This window comes from Bombina bombina, chromosome 3 (genome assembly GCF_027579735.1).
Source record: "Bombina bombina isolate aBomBom1 chromosome 3, aBomBom1.pri, whole genome shotgun sequence".
In the NCBI taxonomy this organism is placed as follows: Eukaryota; Metazoa; Chordata; class Amphibia; order Anura; family Bombinatoridae; genus Bombina; species Bombina bombina.
The window spans coordinates 1,157,833,354-1,157,845,913 of NC_069501.1; positions in this window are offsets into that span (position 1 = coordinate 1,157,833,354).

Genomic DNA, 12,560 nt, shown 5'->3' on the forward strand with positions numbered 1-12,560 from the left:
GCCTCCAATTTCTTAGTGAACAAAAACAAATCTGAAATGTTAATCCTGCAAGGCAATGAAGACCTTAAGGCACATATACAGGAGATATGCTCCTTCAGGATACAGAAGTCTAGCCTAAAATACTTGGGAATTATGTTGGCCCCCTCCATACGGGAAATGTTTCTACTTAATTATAAATCCTTACAGAGGACCATTGTTAATGATTTGTCCTCATGGCGCTCCCAGCACATTACCTGGCTGGGTAGAGTTCACGCGATAAAGATGAACATTCTGCCGCGGTTGTTATACCTACTACAATCATTACCCATCCCCTTACCAATAAACTACCTGACGACCCTTCAGAACAACATATTTGAATACATTTGGGACAAACGTAAAGCCAGAATTAACAAAAAACTTATGTTCTTACATATTAAAAATGGAGGGCTCGGGGTTCCTAATCTCAAAAAGTACAGGCAAGCAGTTTTTATGCAAAGGGTGGTAGACTGGTTCACAAACTATGATAACAAGGCCTGGGTAAAATTAGAACATGATATATCTGAGCAGAGACACTTGGGGACAATGTGCTGGCAACGGAGAGTTGGGTTGCCGGCGCACATTTCCCAAAATGCAATAATCTCAGAAACCATTAAAATATGGGACAAAATCATCATAGAATAGCCACATGTGTCATCTAGATTTTCTCCACTGACACCACTTACTAACAACACAGATTTCACACCAGGGGCAAAAATTCTAAGAGACCCCCAAGCCATAAATAACCAGAGAGCTATAATGATGTTACACCTGGGAAATGAACAGAGATTGAAACCCCCAAGCGATCTGATAGAGGAGGGATACACGGTCTTTGGGGATTGGTTCTTACTGAGACAATGTCATTCTTACATATACAAACACAATGATAAAAGAAATCTGCTGCGTACACTCACACCATTTGAGACATTGTGCGCAACATCTTCTCCACCTAGGAGAACTCTTTCACTCACATACTCCATCCTACAAGCGACCTCTAATACGCCACACTACATTGATAGCTGGGAGAGAGAGCTTAACATTGAACTCTCACACAAAGACAAGACATACATGTTCGCATCTATAAATAAAACCTCAGCGTCTAGCAGGCTGGTGGAATTAAATCTCAAAATCATTCAGAGATGGTATCTCACACCCTCAAAAATACACAAGATTTTTCCAGCCAGCAATGATAGATGTTGGAGATGTGGGGCCACCCCAGGAAACATGACACACATATGGTGGACATGTCCGCCTTTACAGGAAATGTGGGGGAGAATAGCTAATGAAACCTCAGCTTTGTTAGAAATGGAGGTATCAGCAGAACCAACTATATGGTTATTTAACATAGTATATGGGAGATTTCAGGGTTACAAGAGGAGCCTACTATATATTGCAAGTAACAGCTTCAAGTCTTTAGTGGCTAAGAATTGGAAGAGTAGGGAAATCCCCACATTAGCTCAATGGCACCATAAGATGCATCATGTATTAGAACTAGAAGAATATGCTTACATGAAATGCAAAAGAGCAGATAAATACATTCAGATGAAGATATTATGGGAGTCATACACTAACAACATAGCACAAATTCAAACTCCAGCCCTCTCAACTCAATAGGAATTTGCGAGTTCCATGGGTCCTATGACGCAACCTGTAGAACTGTAAAATTGTAAAATTGTGTAAAATTCTGACTCAACGTTATATGATGTTATGCTTATAAATGTAAAATCCAACAGCATTAGGAGATACAGACACTTGGACTTTGCTATGTACGTGAAATTTTCTGTAATCTTCTTTTATTCATTTTTATTTTCTGTTCATGGTAATACTCAAGTTGTAAATTGATCTTTTTTGTTCAATAAAGCTGTTTTAAAAACAACAAAAAAACAAAAAACAAAAACAAAAAAAAAAATATTTCAAAATTCAAATTAGACATTGTCACTTTATACATTTTTTACACTGTCACTTTAAATTTATACAGAGCAGAATAGCGCTCAAAAATGTACCCCTCAAATAGGACCTCTGCACCTCAGCATACTGAGGTGCCCTACCTGCCGCACTGGAGGAAGAAAATTGACAGCTGATTTCAAAGTCCTTTCCTTCTCACAGAAAAGACGTCATGCAGCCAGCACCGCTCCGATACAGATCTCAGAGCAGAAGAGACGCTGGTCATGTGATTATTCTTGTTCTGAGAAATGAAGGCTATTCCATGTGAGAAATTGACAAGAAACTAAATATCTTGTGCAACGCTGTGTACTACTTCCTTCACAGAACCGTGCAAACTGACTCAATCCAGAATAGAAAGAGTGGGAGGCCCCGGTGCACAACTAAGCAAGAGGACAAATACATTAGAGTGTCTAGTTTGAGAAACAGATGCCTCACTGGTCCTTAACTGGCAGCTTCATTAAATAGTACTGTAACATATTCCTGCCTGATGTCAATGCCCCATTAAGACTGCCTTCCCTGCTACTGACAATCATGCTGGTTTGGGCAATATCTGCATTCAACTTACCTGCATAATTAATCATTCATGCACCTGATTCCCTCAGCCTCTTTTTAAACCATCTCAAGCCTAATGTGCATTGCATTAGCTTTAAAGTTTTGTTCCAGAACAACAGAGGTCTGTGACTGTTCCTTCATGGATTTTACCAGCATATTCAAGCTACAGCCTTTCCTTTTAGCTATGCTTAAAATCATCTAATCGCAAGTATCCATATAATTCCATTTTGTTTCCTGGACACTGCTACTTAACAAACTCTGAACTTTATTCTAAATTAGAAGTATGCATTTGGTTATAATCACTCTCTAATTACTACAACAGCATCTTACTCAGAACTTTATAACTATTCTCTGCTACAAGTTTTCAATGATAAAATATCCTCATACAAATATGTTAATATATTCAGAAATCTGCATCTATGTGTTAGTTAAAAGCTTTCATGTGATTCTTCAATATATGCATTAACAGTATTTAATGCCTTAAACTTGCAACTTGTCTATCACCTGTGCTGCTCTGCTTATTACTAACATACAGCTCTATATAATATTATGTACTGTGAACCTGCAACAAACCTTAGTTTGCATCTATTAGTCAATCTTCTACCAGTTTACTCTGAAGCCTGAACATCCAACATTGCTATATTTTTCTCTCATGAATCCTGCAGCTACTCCTATTAACTAACTATAATTCACAGTGAAGCCAGAATATATTGTATACATATGTTGCACTGTCCATGAATTCTACAATAACTTCTTGCAACTATGAATCACAGAATATGATCTATCCACGTCCAGGATACTCTTCCCCGGGTCAGGGGTTGGTGTCTCCAATTCCCTACCACTGCCCTGAGGGTCTGTGTCCTGAGCACATATAAACTGGAACATGACAGAAAGCTAATGCCTAAAAAAGGAAGTGGCAGTGGATGCACCGACCCAGGAAGAAAAATAACCTATCCCAGACCCAAGCTATCCCTAAAGGAAAAACAGAAGATTTTCATACTTTTAAAATTTTAAAGACACAGTACTCCCATTCCAGAGTATCCTCTACTCCTCATGTTCGTGATTTCCATTTTGGTGAAACTGATTCTGAATCAGACTATGAAAATGAAGAGAATGTGTCCATAGATTCAGCAGAAAAAATTCAGATCTTTAAAGATTTAAAGAGACAGAACCACTTTTCTAGAATTTCATCTACTCATGTTCGTGATTTCTATTTTGGTGAAACTGATTCTGAGTCTGACTATGTAACTGAAGAGAATGTATTCATAGATTCAGCAGAAAAATTTCAGATCTTTAAAGATTTAAAGAGACAGGACTGTTGTTCTAGAATACCATCTACTCCTCCTGTCTGTGATACCCATCCTGGTGATACTGACTCTGAGTCTGAATATGTCAATGAGGAGAATGACTTCACAGATCCAACTGAACTGGCATTAGACTGGTATGAGCGCAACTTTAATTTGCCACAAAACCTCATCCTATTGACTATAATGATACCCTGGGATGCTATATTTACAATATAGATGCTGAAGAAAGCGCCCATCATAAAACCTCTCATGGAAATACTGATCTTCCTATTTCTGATATTCCCATGGATTCTGTAGATTGGACAGATTCAGAGCTGGAAGAAGACATCTGGTTTACAGACTGCTGTTTGGAGAAATGGTCCCCTCAAGAACTATGCTGATTTATTACTTCAGAATTATGCATCCAGTGATGACAAGGATTTCTGCTCTCAAACTGATATAAGGTACTCCAGGCCACAGTGGCACCACCCTAATAAATATCAGTTATCTAAGCTCTCTAAAAAAAAAGAAGAAAAAGAAATTCTTTCTGCCTACATAAAATCAGAAGTGTAAAGAGGAAACCCAGCCTGAATCTCCTGATTTAGTTGCTGTTGTGCCAGATCCTCTCTTGCCTCATGATAATCTCCACACCAAGCAAGATGTTGTCTCTAGTCATCATCAGTCTGTTTTTGAAGCACTTAAAGGGACAGTCAAGTCCAAAAAAAACTTTCATTTTTCAAATAGGGCATGTAATTTTAAACAACTTTCCAATTTACTTTTATCTACAATTTTGCTTTGTTCTCTTGGTATTCTAGTTGAAAGCAAACCTAGGAAGGCTCATATGATAATTTCTAAGCCCTTGAAGGCCGCCTCTATTTTATTTTATTTTCAAGGCAGGGGAGAGCAAGCTCATGTAGGCCATATAGATAGCATTGTGATCACGCCCGTGGCTAGCGGCAGACAATGCACTAATTGGCTAAAATGCAAGTCAATAGATAATAACTAAAAGTCAAGTGATTAGGGGCGGTCAGAAGATGCTTAGATACAAGTTAGTCACAGAAGTAAAAAGTGTATTAATATAACAGTGTTGGTTTTGCAAAACTGGGGAATGGGTAATAAAGGGATTATCTATCTTTTTAAACAACAAAAATTCTGGTGTTGACTGTCCCTTTAACAGTTTATCTTCTCAAACTCTACAATTACAAACACTGCTTTCAACTGCTGATTCCTTACATCCCTCTCATGCTGCCTCAATGTCTGTAAACCCTGTGCTAGAAGCAAAAGATAATTTTGTTCCAGATATACAGCCTTTCAGTTTTCCAGAGGTAGTCCCTATAGAATTTAGCTCAGAAATTCAAACTCAAATAAGTATGCCTGCTGAACCCCAGACAACTTCTCAGTCAGAATCTTGTGTCACAATTCCTCCGCCTCTACGTGAGAGTGGCATATTTCATTACACTTCACCTTCTCAAAATTCTTCTGTTACTGCATCTAAGAAAATGTTTTCCTTGGGAGATACTGCGCATCAACCTACATTTTCTACTACATCTGCTCCCTGTACAGGAATTCCTGATCATTGAACCTAGTTGAACGCGAGCTTCCATAGGAGCCTATGGAAGTGCACTCTCGTGAGCACAATGCTTCCTAGCAAAGCGAGCTCGTGTTCACATCACAATTTACTTGTAATACCAGTCAGTAGGCAATATTTAAATGTCACAATACAGCTTATACATGCAATCTAAAGGTATTTATTTATATTGTATTTGTATACATAATACCATCAGAACGATAGTACAGCACTGGAGGCAGAAAGATAATATTTGTTGTTTTAAATAACTATAGACTATTATTTGCATTATTATTTCCATTTTAATTATTTTTTATATTTTTTTTAAATATTAAAGGGACACTGAACACAATTTTTTTTCTTTTGTGATTCAGATAGAGCATGAAATTTTAATCAACTTTCTAATTTACTCCTATTATCAAATTTTCTTCATTCTCTTGGTATCTTTATTTGAAATGCAAGAATGTAAGTTTAAATGCCGGCCCATTTTTGGTGAACAACCTGGGTTGTTCTTGCTGTTTGGTGGATAAATTGATTCACCAATAAAAAAGTGCTGTTCAGAGTTCTGAGCCAAAAAAAAAAGCTTCGATGCCTTCTTTTTCAAATAAAGATAGCAAGAAAACGAAGAAAATGTGATAATAGGAGTAAATTAGAAAGTTGCTTAAAATTGCATGCTCAATCTGAATCATGAAAGAAAAATTTAGGTTCAGTGTCCCTTTAAGTAAAAAGTTTGGATTTCAGAATAAGTTAGAATTTTGGAATTCCGGATTTGGGAATTTGTACCTGTATTTTAAATAACAGAAACATTTCTGAAAAGTGATATTAAAAAAAAATAAAAAATAAGACACTAGAATGTTCCATTTAATACATTTATTAACTCCAGTTGTGGTCATACAAGCAATGATTGATTTCAAAAGGCCCATGTTGTATGTTGGTTTGTCAATTGGATTTGTGTGATGGTTTAAATGGGCATTGATGTAAAAAATAAACTTTCACTATTCAGATAGAGCATGCAATAGTAATAAACATTTTAAAGTATTTATATAAAAGTTACTTTATTCTCATGATATCCTTTGTTGAAGAGCAAGTGGAGGAGCATCAACACACTACTAAGAGCTAGCTAAAAATCAGCTAGATTACGAGTTTTGAGCGCTATAGGGAAATTAACGACCGCAACATTTTCGGCGTTATTTCATCTCCCTATAGCGCTGATATTACAAGTTTACAAAAAGCAGACTTGTGCGGGTGATATGGTTGTGTTGAGCTCCATACCGCACTGAAATCGAGCGCTGCTTTGACGTGCTTGTGCACAATTTCCCCATAGACATCAATGGGGAGAACCTGCAAAAAAAAGCCTAACACCTGCGATCGCAGAAACAAAAGCTCTGCAACGCAGCCCCATTGATGTTTATGGGGAAAAGAAAAAGTAACGTTAAAACCTAACACCCTAACATAAACCCCACGTCTAAACACCCCTAATCTGCTGCCCCTAACATCGCCGCCACCTACATTACAGTTATTAACCCCAATCTGCTGCCCTAACATCGCCGCCACCTATATTACAGTTATTAACCCCTTATTTGCTGCCCCAACATCGCCGCCACCTACATTACAGTTATTAACTCCTAATCTGCCACCCCCATGCCGCCACTATACTAAAGTTATTAACCCCTAAACCTAACTTAACCCTAAGCATAACCCTAATGTAAGCCTAAGTCTAACCCTAACACCCTCTAACTTAAATATAATTAAAATAAATCTAAATAAATCTTACAATTATTAACTAAATAATTCCTTTTTAAAACTAAATACAAACTTACCTGTAAACTAATAGTTATATTGTAGCTATCTTAGGTTTTATTTTTATTTCACAGGTAAGTTTGTATTTATTTTAACTAGGTAGACTAGTTATTAAATAGTTATTAACTATTTAATAACTACCTAGTTAAAATAAATACAAACTTACCTGTGAAATAAAAATAAAACCTAAGATAGCTACAATGTAACTATTAGTTATTTTGTAGCTAGCTTAGGGGTTTTTTTACAGGTAAGTTTGTATTTATTTTTAAATAGGAATTATTTAGTTAATAATTGTAAGGTTTATTTAGATTTATATTTAAGTTAGGGGGTGTTAGGCTTAGGGTTACGTTAGGGTTAGGATTAGGGGTTAATATATGAAGTTAGTGATGTGGGAGGTCAGAGGTTTAGGGGTTAATAATCTATTTTAGTATATTTCGTTGTGGGGGGCTTGCGGTTTAGTGGTAAATAGGTTTATTATAGCGGCGGTGTGGGCGGACGGCAGATTAGGGGTTAATAATATTTAAATAGTGTTTGCGATGTGGAAGGGCGGCGGTTTAGGGGTTAATATGTTCATTATAGTGGCAACGATGTCGGGGAGCGGCGGAATAGGGGTTAATAAAAAATTAGTGGTGGCGATGTCCGGAGCGGCAGATTATGGGTTAATAAATTTATTATAGTGTTTGCGATGCGGGAGGGCCTCAGTTTAGGGGTTAATAGGTAGTTTATGGGTGTTAGTGTACTTTTTAACACTTTAGTTATGAGTTTTATGCTTAAACTTTGTAACTACTGACTTTAGATGGCGGTACAGATCTTGTCAGTATAAAGTGTACCGCTCACTTTTTGACCTCCAAGGATAACTCGTAATACCGGTGCTATGGGAGTCCCATTGAAAAAGGATTTTTCAGTGCGGTACTGACGTTGCGTGACGGGCTAAAAGGTGTGCGGTACACCAATGCCTACAAGACTTGTAATAGCAGTGTTATGGAAAAAGCAGCATTATGGGCCATAACAAAGCTATTTGACTCATAACGCCAAACTCGTAATCTAGCTGAATATTGGGTGAACCAATCAGTAGGCAGCTGCTATCATACACATTAATTTCACTGTTATGAAAAATAACATAGAGACACTACCATCTTGTATCCAACTGTGACAAGGGATAAATAGAATCTATAATGCCCAGTGCTGATGAGTTCTTGAGGACAGTCGAGGACTGGGATCTCTATTAGGTCTCTGGAAAACCTCACAAGGACAGAAACATGCAATAGTGATGTCTATGAAGGTACAGCTAAATAATTCCAGTCGGTGGTACTCGCACTCTAAGGAGCTATAACTGAGCTCTTAGTAAGTAGACTGCTTGTTACTAAGCCCCACGGCTTCCAAGGATAATCAGGCACACCAAAGGTGCAGATAAAATTATATTAAAGGGACAGTAAACACCATAATTGTTGTTGTTTAAAAAGTTAGATAATCCCTTTATTACCCATTCCCCAATTTTGCATAACCAACACAGTTATAATGATATACTTTTTACCTCTGTGATTACCTTGTATCTATGCCTCTGCAAACTGCCCCCTTATTTCAGTTCTTTTCACAGACTTGCATTTTTAGCCAATCAGTGCTGACTCCTAGGAGCTTCACGTGCCTGAGTTCAATGTTATCTATATGAAACACATGAACTAACACCCTCCAGTGGTAAAAAACTGTCAAAATGCTTTCAGATTAGAGGCAGTCTTCAAGGTCTAAGAAATTAGCACATGCACCTCCTAGATTTAGCTTTCAACTAAGAATACCAAGAGAACAAAGAAAAATTTGTAATAAAAGTAAAATGGAAAGTTGTTTAAAATTACATGCCCTATTTAAATCATGAAATACTTTTTTTTTACTTTACTGTCCCTTTAAGAAGTGAAGGACAAAATAGTCCAGTAACAAGGTAAATTACAAAGCATACAAGATTCGCCTAATGCTCATAGACATGGCATGGTAGAAGCGTGTACACTGAGCACCAACAATAGTGGTAGCTAAGAACAACCTCTGCTCTGTGACAGAATGTGTCCGTGCAGTCCCACAAACTATCCAATGCACGTTTCGCTGACTAAAGCTGAGAGGAATGGCTGTTCACACCTCTTAAAGTTACTTTACAAACTACTGGCTACACTATTAACCCCTAAGACATGACAACCCCACATTGCAAACTACAATGTTACACTATTAACCCCTAAATCACCACAATCCCACATTGCAAGCTACTCTGCTCCATTATTAACCCCTAAACTGCAACACCCCTACATCACAAACTACTCCACTCCACTATTAACTCCTAAACTGCCACAATCCCCATCTCAAAGTATCCACTAACCTCCTAACACCCCTAACCTAACACTCCCTAAGTTACACAAATATAAAAAAACTACCATTACATAAAAAATCTAACATTAAAGGGACAGTCAACACCAGAATTTTTGTTGTTTTAAAAGATAGATAATCCCCTTAATTACCAATTCCCCAGTTTTGCATAACCCACACAGTTATAATTATACACGTTTTACCTCTGTAATTACCTTGTATCTAAGCCTCTGCAGACTGCCCCTTTATTTTAGTTCTTTTTATAGGCTTGCAATTTAGCCAATCAGTGCTCACTCGTCGGTAAATTCACGTGCGTGAGCTCAATGTTATCTATATGAAACGCATGAACTAACACCCTCTAGTGGTGAAAAACTGTCAAAATGCATTTAGATTAGAGTTGGCCTTCAAGGTCTAAGAAATTAGCATATGAACCTCCTAGGTTTAGCTTTTAACTAAGAATACCAAGAGAACAAAGCAAAATTGGTGGTAAAAGTTTTTTTTTTAATTTGACTGTCCATTTAAATAAAAAGACTAACATTCCCAAAAAAATTTCAGAAAATAAAAAACCATTACCAAAAAAAAAACAGTTATGCCTTTTTTTTAAACTTAAGCCCCCCTTAAAAAAAAACAAAAAGTCCAAAAAAAACAAAAAACATACTGACGCTAAAAATTACTGTTGCTTTTAGTAGCCCTTCTAATTTTAGCTCTTTTTCGTGAAAAAATGCAACCCCATTCGACAATAAAAGTAAATCCCATCCCCCTCTAAAAAAATGACTCTAAAAATTTGGTAGGGCATTGCCCTAATGCGATTTCAGCTCTTTGCTATATAAAAAAAATCTAATCTAAAAATATGCCTTGAAAAGGGTATTTGGTTGGACATTGCCCTTAGAAGGATATTTGGTAGAATGTGAATGTGTGGTAAAGTAACCAGATTTCTGTAGCTGCCCAATAAACAAAAAAATAAAAAATAATCTAAAAAAACCCTATCCTAAAAAAAGGTTACCCTGTAAAGGCCATTTGGTACAGCTTTGCCCTAAAGCAATTAAATGCTATAAAAACAAGGATAACCTTAGAGCCAAGCTAAAATATCGGCCCCTCTCTTGCAGATATAAACAATAACATAGACTCACTGAACAAAATATAACTAGTGCTCTACAATACTATGGAGCAAGGTTAATAATAGGAAGGTCACAAACGTATCCAAATAATATATATTTAATACAACACAAATGAAGATAAAAGGACACTGATAAAAGCAATATGTATAGTGATGTGCAAAGATTGGGGACATCTCCCTTAAAATCACTTATAGTTAACATATAGTTAGAAGTACATTAAGTCCTAAACAGGCAAAGTGTGAAGCTGTCTATTGATCAATGTATCCGTTTAAAACAAACGTGATCATGTAATTAGAGTTCTCCGATGTTAGATAGGCTGATGGACTCACATAATAGGTATTTTGAATCCTAGTGTCCATTACAATGTAGCAAAGTATGTTTCCATGGAAACAACTGTTGGTGTGATCCAACTCAAAGAAACTTTCTGGGCTAAAATTACAGAGTTATTGAGACATTATGTCACTTGCAATATCCGAGTTGTTTGCTCTTGAAAGTTTCACGGTGTACTCTAGATGAAAAACAAACATATATATGTGTATGATGATTCCTTTAGCCTGTCTCCACCGTATACACAGATACTCCCAGGAGATGTACAGCTAGTTGGCAGTTGGTTGCTCACCCAATGATACTGCAGTGTGAAGTACCCTTTTGTATCAGTCAGTAAAGATGATCTATGCGTTTCACCCTTATAAGGGCTTTATCAAGATCAATAGCAATTAAAGCTCTTGTTAACCTAAAAAAAAAACTACCACAAAAGCTAAACCCTGAACATGGTACTCAACGTACTTGAATCTGGCTCCTATGGGATCACCAACTGCAGTGTTGCTCTTCATGGTTGGACCCATCTTCATCCTGGCGGGGGCCCATCTTCATTAAGGCAGCAATCCTCTTCTACTTTTTTCCCGGCGGTAGACCATCTTCATCCAACTTCTGCCGCCACTCTGCAGCGGAAGTCTTCTTTTCTTCTCATAGTCAGATCTTCTATCCCTGAAGTCATCTTCTTCATGTGGTCACCCGCTGCACACTGAAATTTCATATGGGAGGTACCCCATAAAATAGTTATAAAAAGTTTTAATTATATTGGCTGATTTGAATTTATATTCAACCTTCAGTGTACGGTTGGTCACCGCATGGAGAGGAAGTCGGTGACGGAAGATCCGAAGATAAGAAGACGCATTGAGTGGAAGATGGATGAAGATGCGGTGGCAGAAGATGGATGAAGATGGGCCGCTGCCAGGATGAAGATGGGCCCCGCCCTGAAGAGGAGCACTGCAGTTGGTGATCACGTACCATCTTTGGGGTTTAGCCTAGGTTTTTTTGGGGGTGTTTTTTTTTTAGATTAGGGATTATTTGTTTAAAAAAGAGCAATTTTTTTAGAGCAAGATTTTTTAATTAGTTTTTTTTGGGGGGTGAAGGGTTACTTTTATTGTAGAATTGGGTAGTATTTTGTGTGAAAAAGAGCTATATCACTTTAGGGCAATGCCATACAAAAAAGCCCTTCTAAGAGCTATTGCTATTGTAACTTTTAAAGGGTCAACATAAATGATTCAGATAGAGTATGCAATTTTAAACAACTTTCCAATTTACTTCCATTAACAAAATGTGCCGTCTTTTTATATTTACACCTTTCGAGTCACCAGTTCCTACAGAGCTTGTGCAAATATTTACAGAATATACGTATATTCATTTGTGATTTGGCTGTCACATGATACAGGAGGAGTGGAAATATATAACTGTAATTTGTCAGAAAAAATCTACTACTCATTTGAAGTTCAGACTAAGTGCAATTGCATTGTATTTTTAGCATGTATGTGTTGCTTATTCAAATCTACTGTATTTACTGGTCCTTTAACATTAGTATAAGAAGGGGGTTAGCTGTTTGAAGGTTAATGGGTACTTTGCAATGGGGGTTGCAGCAGTTTAAGAGTTAAC